Below are 10,222 nucleotides of genomic sequence, written 5' to 3' on the forward strand. Positions count from 1 at the left end.
TGTAATATTCTCAAATTCTGGGGGAAAGTTCACTTGAGGGCTTTCTAATACTAAAAATTATCACTTGATTCAGTCTTACTCAGGATCTATTTTCTACTCTTTTCTAACTTTTCTACATATGCTGAGAGTTATTTCATTTGTGTATTTTTGTGTGCACCTATAAGTGCCTCTGTGTGTATGTGTATGTTTGTATGTATTTATGCAAAAACCTAAAGCTGTTATTCAGCAATCTTGCTCGTGACTGGTATTCCAACTTTTGGCTGGTTAATTATAGGTAGTGTCTCAAAGCCTATACTGTCCAAGCCGGATGCAAATTGAACTTCCCAGACTCCTTTACAATCTTAGGTTTTATTTTTCCAGGAGTATTAACTTTTAAACTTCAAACACTTTTGTGAGTGGAAATTTTAACCTGTAGCCCATATTTTTAACTCAAGAGTTCATATAAAGATAGATGGACATTTACCTTACATATCCTGAATGTATACTGTTAGAAATGTGGTCATAAACCAAGTTGTTGTGAGATCTGAGGATTGGGGTTTAAAGCCAGCACGGGTAGGAAAGTCCTGGAGACTATTTGCTCCAATAATTACCAGAAAACTGCAAGTGGCACTTTGGCTCAAGTGTAAGAGCACTAGCCTTGAGCTGCATTTCAGAGGAACAGCGCCCTGTCCCATATTTCAATTTCCACGAACAACAACAACAAAACAAAGAATATAAGAAAAGGAAAGAAAAAGAAATGTGATCTGAGCCACCAGGTTCATTGCTAGTATAATTCCTGTTCTCTCAAGATAGACTCTTTTTTTTCCAGTTATGTCTATTCTTCTATATCTGACTTACATTGGAAACAGAATCATTCTTCCATTCTCCTTTTTGCACATTTACGTGATTAGCAAGCGTGATTTAGAAAGGGAGTGGCCTCATGCTTCGTGTTCCACTTAGGAGTAATGCTTTCTCCATATCACTCCCATAAATCTACATACTGGACTTGGCATTACTGTTTCAATGTTTTCTTATTTGTAGAGTCTTCTATATTCTATTGAACACTTATACATAAACACAGAACTTCTTTTTCTCCTATAATTGCTATTGTTTCTCTTACTGTTAGCTCATGTACACTTGGGAAATTAATGCATAGCAGATAGACTCACAAAAAATGATCTGAGAACCTTCTTCCCATTTAAAATTCACATTAATTTACAGAGCACATAAGAAGTTTGAACAAAATGTTCTCATGGATAATGTATTTATAAGCAATTTAAATTGAATTTCTCTTTACTAAGTTGTCTCTGAAACACGTGTTACATCATGTCCAAAGTGTCCTTGTGCTATTTCAATGAAGCCAGAAAACAGTCATTTTTTTCTGTAGCAGCACCATAGATTGTTACTGGAAATAAGTGGAAGTAACTGTTACTGGATGTGGAAACTGATCCCAGGAGAGGAATTGAACATAGAAAAATGATAAAGTTCAAGTTAACTCTTGCTTTCCTTTTTACTGTACAAGAAAAGAATCCAAGGCTGGAAGGAAACTCTGTCCCTGACTTGTCTGTAAACTTCTGGTTGAGAGTGTTACAAAAGGAAACAATTTGCCATTTGAAGGCCAGCATAGAACAAAAGGAAGTAACTTTGTTTTAAAAGTTTTCTACTGCAAAAAAGCAAAGATAAGGACGTTTTAAAGTGTCTTATGGATGGATGTTTCACTCCTGAGATGATTCTCTTGTTGCAGGAATCAGTTATCAATTCCTTTAGTCTGGTCCTGAGTTTTCCATAGCAATAAGGATTCCAAAAAAGCAGGATCCAGTGGGTATGATCAGCAAAAGCAGCCTCTTCTCGGACCACCACTATTTTAAGGAGAATCCCAAAGAAATGCCCAGGGTGTGTTTTGTTTGCTTGTTTGTTTACTTTGTGCTGTTCTGGGGCTTGAACTTAGAGACTGGCGCCTGTCCCTTAACAGTTGTCTTTCTTTCCCACCAGGCTCAAAGCTAGTACTCCACTGCTTGAGCCAAAACTCCACTTCTGTCTTTTTTGGTGTTTAATTACAGATAAGAGTTTGACAGACCCTCTTTCCTGGGTTGGCTTTAAACTAAGACAGTAAGAAAGCTAAGTGACATCAATTGTATAGACTTCTCTTTTGAACCAAGAAATATTAGATGAAGTTTATTATAAAGCTAATACTTGACAATTTTTAAAGAAGAGAATAGGTTTAGCAAAGAAGCCATAAAAATAACTCAGCAAAAGCAGGTGCACTAATAAATCATTTGGGAAGATTACTATTGACTTCATCATTCCTTTGGGGGAAATTTAAAGCCATATTTGCACTTTTTGTTGGTTGTGGGGATTGAACATTAATCCTGGGCACTGTCTCTCAGCTCTTCAGCACAACTTGAGCACTCTACCACTTTAGCTTCAGCACCACTTCTGGGTTTCTGGGGTTAATTGAAGATAAGTGTTTCATGGACCAGTGTTTCCTGACCAGGCTGGCTTTGAACCACAATCCTCTGGTCTCAACCTCCTGAGTAGCTAGGATTACAGGCATGAGCCACCAGCACCCGGCTAATATTTGCATTTATGTGCACTTAATGTCACTATGTAGACAAAGAATGGAAATCTGAACCAAATGATGTGACATTGCAGCTTTTCAGAAAAATTGAAGTAGCAATAAATATGTCCTCCTTTTCCATTTTGTTACATTAATGACTCATGAGTTATGGGACTCTTACATTAGCATCCTCTTTCATCTTTGGAGGTGTATTTAATATCAGGAAATGTTCATAGAGAAATATAGAAAGACAGATTTTTAGAAAGCAAAGGAGATCAGGTATGAAAGAACAGCATAGAAGAAGATACATTTATCACACTGAGATTAAGGACTAGCCTAGGAGATTTTGAATGCTAAAGGCAATGAGGAATAAGCCTAGTTGATAACTAGTTCTTCAATAACCAAACATGGTTCCCTGGAACGGTTTCTCCTATACATTAGTTACTATCATTTTTCTTTCCATCTGGAGTTATTCCTTCTCTTCTGTCACAACTGTTAATTAGCTTTTGCCTTTTTGGTGCGATGACTGACCAAAATAATTTCCAAATCTCACTTAGACAATCCTTCTCATTGTGATTAGCAGTGACCCCACTCAAAAGCCTGGAATCTTTGAATTTTCCAGTATTAATCTTCACCTGACATCTAAGCACATTCCCAGCATTAATTGCCGTGACCTAATGAACAAAACTTTCTTTCAACACAGTATCCTAACATAGGTAAAGTACATGAATTAGGGACTATTTTCAGGTATTAGCATGGAAGACGCAATTATATATTCCAAATATGGGTTCTTTATTTTGCATTTACTAACTAAATTGTTGTTGTTGCTGTTGTTGTTTTGGCAGTCCTGGGACTGAACTCAGCGCTTGGGAATTATTCCTCAGCTTTTTTTTTTCCTCAAGGCTAAACCTCCACCACTTGAGGCACAGGACCACTTCCAGTGTTTCCTTTTCAATTTATGTGGTACTGAGGAATTGAACCCAAGGTTTCATGCATGCTAGGCAATCACCATACCATGAAACCACATTCCCAGAACCCTAAATGGCTTTCTTAAGATGGCATTACATTTTCATTCTGTAACTATGTATCATAATTTTAGCCAGTAATTTTTGCTAGAAAAGAGCATTGAACACAGTACTGATTCCAGTAAGTCTAAATGGACAATAGATAACTGTCACAGTGTACCCAGGGCACAGAGGGACTTACCTCATGGAGCTGGTGCAACAGACTGAGCGAGACAGCTCCTGACCCACAGCCTACAGCCAGAATGAGAGGGACACCTTGGTACCAACCACATGGGGATGCTGTGTCACCTCCTCCAGCACCCATTGAATCAGTTCCTGAGAGAGAAAGAGAAAGAAAGAAGGTCAGAATTACACTTAAGCCAGGTGCCAGTGGCTCAGGCCTATAATCCTAAGTACAATGGAGGCTGAGATATGAAGATCATGGTTTATTGTCATCCCGGGCAGGAACACCTCTGAGACTCTTATCTCCAAAGAACCACCAGAAAACTGGAAGTGGTGCTGTGACTCAATTGGTAGAGTACTAGCTTTGAGCTGAGGACCTCGGGGAGCTTCCCCAGGCCCAAAGTTCAAGCCCCATGACTGAAAAGAAGTGGACTTCCCACCACAAATAGTGGACTGAATAGCACCCATTGTCCTAGGGAGCATGGCAGAGAAGTCAGGCCGAGCTTCCTGTCAGCTGGGAGTCATTAGTAGGTCACCCTGCTTATCTGTGCCTCAGTTTCCCCAGCTTCAAAACTGAACAAAGTGAAGGATCCCGTTCCTCATGGGGATAGGGTAATAAAGAAAGAGAGCCATGTTTTGTTTCATAATCCCATTCCTGTTGCACCATTAATAACACACACCATCTGAGATCTTTCCAGGTAACTTCCGATCATATCCTCTCAGAATTGCCAAGAACAGTATCAGATGGCCCCTTCCTCTGTGCCTGTCCCTGCTCCAGAGATCTTTCTGTATTAATCCTTTGTATCCTCACAACTGTCCCATGAGGAGACTGAAGTCCAATGGTTGAGGCCCAACCCAGAGCTTCACCTCTGGTCAAGAATCTGCTGCCATGGACTGAGTTTGGGCCAATCCGACTAAACCAATGATTGAGCGTGGCGCTACATGTCTACCATTCCAACTACAGAAGAATGGGCCTGGTGGCTCATGCCTGTCACAGATAGGAGGACCATGATCCAGCCCAGCCTGAGCATATATTAAATCTCCATCTCAGAAATGCCCAAGACAGAAAAGCTTGACTAGAATGGTAGAAGACCAGACTGACAAGCCTAAGGCCTTGAGGTCAAATCCTAATATACAAAAAACAACCAGACTCCCAGTGCCAGAGGCTCATGCCTATAATCCTAGGTACTCAGGAGGCTGAGATCTGAAAATCACAGCTCAAGATTTAAAATAGGGTTGGGCTCACCCATCAGATATCATGAAGAGAAGACCCAGAGTCTGACCTATGCTGTTGTGCTCCATACTAGCAGAACTCATGTCCTTACTAATTGTTGGCCATGCTCTCTGTCCCCCTGGGAAGCCATCCCCTGCAGGCCACACTCCCAGATCCTCCGAAGCTCCCCCCAACCAGGCCCAAAATAGTACACAGCTCCATTGCACACAGATCACTTGTTCTTGTAATTTAACAGTGCTGTGCCCCCTTCAAGCCTCTCACCCTTCCAGGCCTCCGACCTCTTCTGTGAAGCCCATACATGCCCCAAAGATAGCAGGTAGAATTTACCAAAGCATTCGGCCTCCTTGTTTCAACCCACTTCTACACACACACACACACATACACACACACACACACACACACACACACACACACACACACACACACACACACACATCCAGACCGATGACAGAAGATTCATCCATGCAGCACCTGCAATTTTCCAACTGATCACTCACTGAGCACAGTCAGGCTGTACAAGGAAAAAGATGATCTCTCTCTTTCTCTCTCTCTCTATGTCTCTGTCTCTCTGTTTCCAGGTGAAAGTTTGACCAAGCACAGAAGACAAGGGCTCACACAGCAAGGTGTCTATCTTCTGCATCCAACACCTCCCATACCCAGAAAAAAAAGTAAAGACCAGATTAGGGCCTCAAGCTGGCTCGTGGCACATCATTGCACCATTGCCTGAGGAAACCATGGGTCTGAGCCCGCAGCACCAGATTTGAAATGCTGCTCCATGGAGAAGTGGGGAGGGGGCTGGGACTCAGGCAGGCACATAGTGGGCCTGAGGAAGGCCTCTCCTTGTAGGCCTCAGGTCTCTTGCTCACCACTCAGCCACCTCTACCTTCCTTAACTGCTGGTAGTGGTGTCAACAAACAGAGGGAATCATGGTACTACTGGGCAGCATGGAATGTGGGCAAGGCCACCATTTTTGTATCCCATTGGTCAGAAAGAACCATGAAACAATGGGGGTGTGGCTGGAATCCTGTGATGCAGGCAGAATGAGCGGAATCAAAATGATGGCAGCCCCTTTCCAAGGGAACTCTTTCCAATCCAGTTAGGGACAAGAGTGTGACCTGCTTTAGCCGGATGGCTGCACAGATTGTTGTGTATGTCTGTTTGTTCCCAAACCTTGAACCCACGATCTGGGCACAATCTGTGAGTTGCTTTTGATCAAGGCTAGCTCTCTACCACTGGAGCCACATGGCTTTACTTCTGGCTTTGTTGGCACAAGTTGGACAGGAGTTTCAAGGTCTTTTCTGCCTAGGGTGACTTTGACCACGATCCTCCTTTCACAGCCTTGTAAGTTTTAAGGAGGACTGATGAAAGCCACTGATGCCTGGCTAATCATTGGTTTTGCTGATGTTCTTTGACAGGACTGTGAGTTCCCTATCCTCAGGTTTAAGTGGTAGGAGCTGGAGCCCACAGTTTGAATCCTGGTCCTGCCACCAACAAATGGCAGGAGATCCTATGAAACTCATTCCTATTCATATGATTGCCAAAGGAATGAGATGTATGTCATGATTAAATGGGCAGTAATTGAGTGATTCGAGGATAAAAGTATACATAATTACATTATAGGACACTGGTCGATATTAATTAATACTTTATAAAACATTTAAACAATCACCTTCATTAAATAGAAGCTAAATGAAATACCTACGAATTGGGCATTACATACCATGGAGATGCCTTTTTTTTCCTGCCAGGACTGGGATTTGAACTCATGGTCTAGGTAACCCTGCCATTGCACTGTGTGGGAAGGGGAAGCTTGCCTCCTTGAATTCAAGAAATTCAAGTCTGTTCCTTAGGCCTGAAATCAATGCCCACCACTAGAAAACATCCTGTTTGTGTACATTTTAAATATATGATTTATATTTATATACGTATGTTGATTCCATATTGCATTCAGTGTAGTTACTTATTTTATTTTTTGTTTTATTCATGCATTGACTACTCATTTTATTGACTATTATGAAACATAGAACAGTGATTCCATTGATTACATAGGATATAGGTTTGCATATGTATTGCACATCCTTCCTGACACCCAGAACTTTCACAGGAAAGGAAAACATATGTCATCATCAGCTTCTTACTACACGATTCATTTTCTGGGAGTGTTGGCATCTGAACTCACAGCCTACAAGGCCCAATTCATGATTGTGTGTGTGTCAGCCTGCCATCCTGTGGCAAATTGAGCTGACAGGCAGTTCCGATTACTTGAGATCGAGCCCCAGCGCTTGACAAAATAAGAACAGATTGACGTGCAGATGGTAGTACACTAATAAATATGTATCTTTATTGTGTGCCAGAGATGTCTATACATTATTCAGTTATATAGACTACATTCCAACAATTCTTAGGTATTTATAATGCCTCTGTGTAATTAATGTTATTGCTTTCATGCTTAACAAACTATTAAGTAAATCAATCAATATCCTGAAAATATTGTATTCTGTATGTAATAGTATTCTTTTACTGCTTCATAAATATTAAATAAAATCAGTCCCCTGAAATGATGCTGTCTAATTTTATAGGAGCGTCATTCACCATCAACTCATTGATAATATTACCTTGTTATTCCCATGTATGGGAACGAGTCTCTTAATATCTCCTGCCATTGATTGGTGTCAGGACTAGAATTCGAAATCAAGGCCTACATTACCATGTGGACCTATGACTTCCTCAATAGTCTGACAACCTTCCGCAATCCAATGTGAAGTACCCTTTTCAACAGTGTCATTCAGACCTAGGAGACTCACCGTGCAAGGGAAGAAAACATAAAAAGGCCATCTTGCTGCATTTTTTCTGTACATTTTTGCCGCACAAGGCTTGGGGCTCTAGGATCCAAGTGGCTGCACCCCAGCATAGGGTGATCGAAGCTGAGGCAGAGTTACCACAACCTGAGTTCAAGCCCCCTGCTGAGCAAAAAATAATTAAAAGAGATTAGCTCCTTGGCTTGCAATTCACCCCGTTTATTCTGCCAGGGTTTGGATTTGAACTCAGAGTCTGGGTAAATCTGCAGCACTGTGGAAAAAGGGGAAGCTCACCGTACTAGAAAATAAGAAAGTCAGCCTCGACTCTAAGCCAAAATTCAAGCCCCAGCCTCGGAAAACATACTATTTATATACATTGTAAATACAGGATTTGTACTTACCTATGGATGTTCAGTCCATACACGTTAGGTGTGGTTGTTCCTTGTACTTTTTGTTTTATTCATTTATTTACCGTTGATTTTACTATGATGAAACCCATTCCCTTTATTACACTGATGACATCCTATCACATGGAATCTAAATTTGTATACATGTTCTCCATCATGCCTGACACCCAGGACTCTCAGAGAAAAGGAAAAAAATTTTCACACTTGGCTTCTTACTGCATGATCCAATTGTTGGTAGTGCTGGGATCTGAACTCAGGGCCTAGCAGGACCAATTGGTGAATAGTTCAAGGTGACCACACCAGCCTGTGAGCAACAAAGGAGTTAGGCCATTCCAGGAACTGACATTGATCCCCAGGGTGGGCCACGATAGTCATAAATTAATCATTTAAACATAGGATCTATATTTACATATATGTGTGGATAGCATCTTACGTTTGGAGTACTTTTTCTCCTTATTTTCTGTCTTACGTAAGTATTGTGTATTTTACTGGGTAAGGTAAAAGATATAACAGTGCTTACATGGAAGACAACCTCATACCTTGGCTTAGGGTTTCCTAAGCATTCTCCCTCCAAGCTGAGACCCAGGAATTTCACAGGACAGGAAAACAGGTGAATCGATGGGCTTCTCACATCAGGATTCATCTTTTGGCAGTGTTGGGATTTGAACTCAGAGTCTATCAGGCCCAATTGGGGAAAGGGTCAAGGTGAGGACACCAGTCTGTGAGCAACGAAGGAGATAGGCCATTCCCAGGAACTGACATCGAGTCCCAGGGAGGTCCAGATAGTCATAAATTCATAATTTAAATATAGGATCTGTATTTACATACATGTGTAGACAGTATCTTGCATTCGGTGCACTTCTCCTTAATTTGTGTCTAATTCATGGAGTTATTGTGTATTTTACTGAGTATGGTGACAGGTATAACTGTGCTGACATGGATGACAACCTGTTCCCATAGTTATAGGGTTGCCTATGCATTCTTCATCCTAGTGAAAGCCCCGGACTTTCACAGGAGAGGAAAGCATGTTCAACGACTGGTTTCTGACAAGAGAATGAATCTTTTGTCAGTGCTGGGATTTGAACTGAGGTCTGAGTAGCTCTGTTGCACTTTGGGGGAAGGGAAATCTCACCATCCTTGAAGACTAGAATGTCAGGCCTGGTCCAGGGCCTGATTTGAAGTCCCAGCACTGGACAAAATAACAAGCCAGCCTTTTTTAAACATAGGAACTCTCTTTATCTACAAGTGTGGTATGCATCTTGCATTCAGTGTAGTTATTCTTTTTATTTTGTGTCTTATTCATGGATGTATTGTGTATTTTATTGAGTATGGTGATAGATATAATTATGCTGACATGGATAACAACCTATTTAAATGGCTATAGAGTTGTCTATATAGAATTCTCAATGCTCACTGAGACCCAGGACTTTCACAGGACAGGAAAACAGGTGGATCAACTAGCTTCTCAAATCTATGGTGAATCTTTTGGCAGTGCTGGGATTTGAACTCAAGCCCTAGCAGGTCAAATTGGTGAATGGGTCATGGTGAACACACCAGCTTATGAGGCACTAAGGAGGTAGGCCATTCCCAGGACCTGAGATGAAGCCCTGGTGGGGGCCAATATAGTCATAAATTCATCATTTAAACACAGGATCTATATTTCAATACATGGATGGGCAGCATCTTGCATTTGGTGTAGTCATTTTCTTTATTTTGTGTCTTCTTCATTGATGTATTTTTTATTTTCTTTATTGTAGGATGACATATATAATTGTGGTGACCTGCATGACAACCTATTCCCATGAGTATAGAGTTGCCTATGCATTCTCCATCCTAGCTGAGACCCAGGACTTGCATAGCACAGGAAAACTGCTGCAATGACTGGCTTCTCACATCAGGGTGAATTTTGGCAGCGCTGGTATTTGAATTTGGGCCTAGGAGGCCCAACTGCCCAATGGGTCCACGTGATCAAACCAGACTGTGAGCCAATAAGGAGCTGGTCGGTTCCCAGGAACAAAGATCGAGCACCAGGGAGGCTGCAATTGTCCTGAATGAATCAT

This window comes from Dipodomys spectabilis, unplaced genomic scaffold (assembly GCF_019054845.1).
Source record: "Dipodomys spectabilis isolate Male_0828 unplaced genomic scaffold, ASM1905484v1 ptg000274l, whole genome shotgun sequence".
NCBI lineage: Eukaryota > Metazoa > Chordata > Mammalia > Rodentia > Heteromyidae > Dipodomys > Dipodomys spectabilis.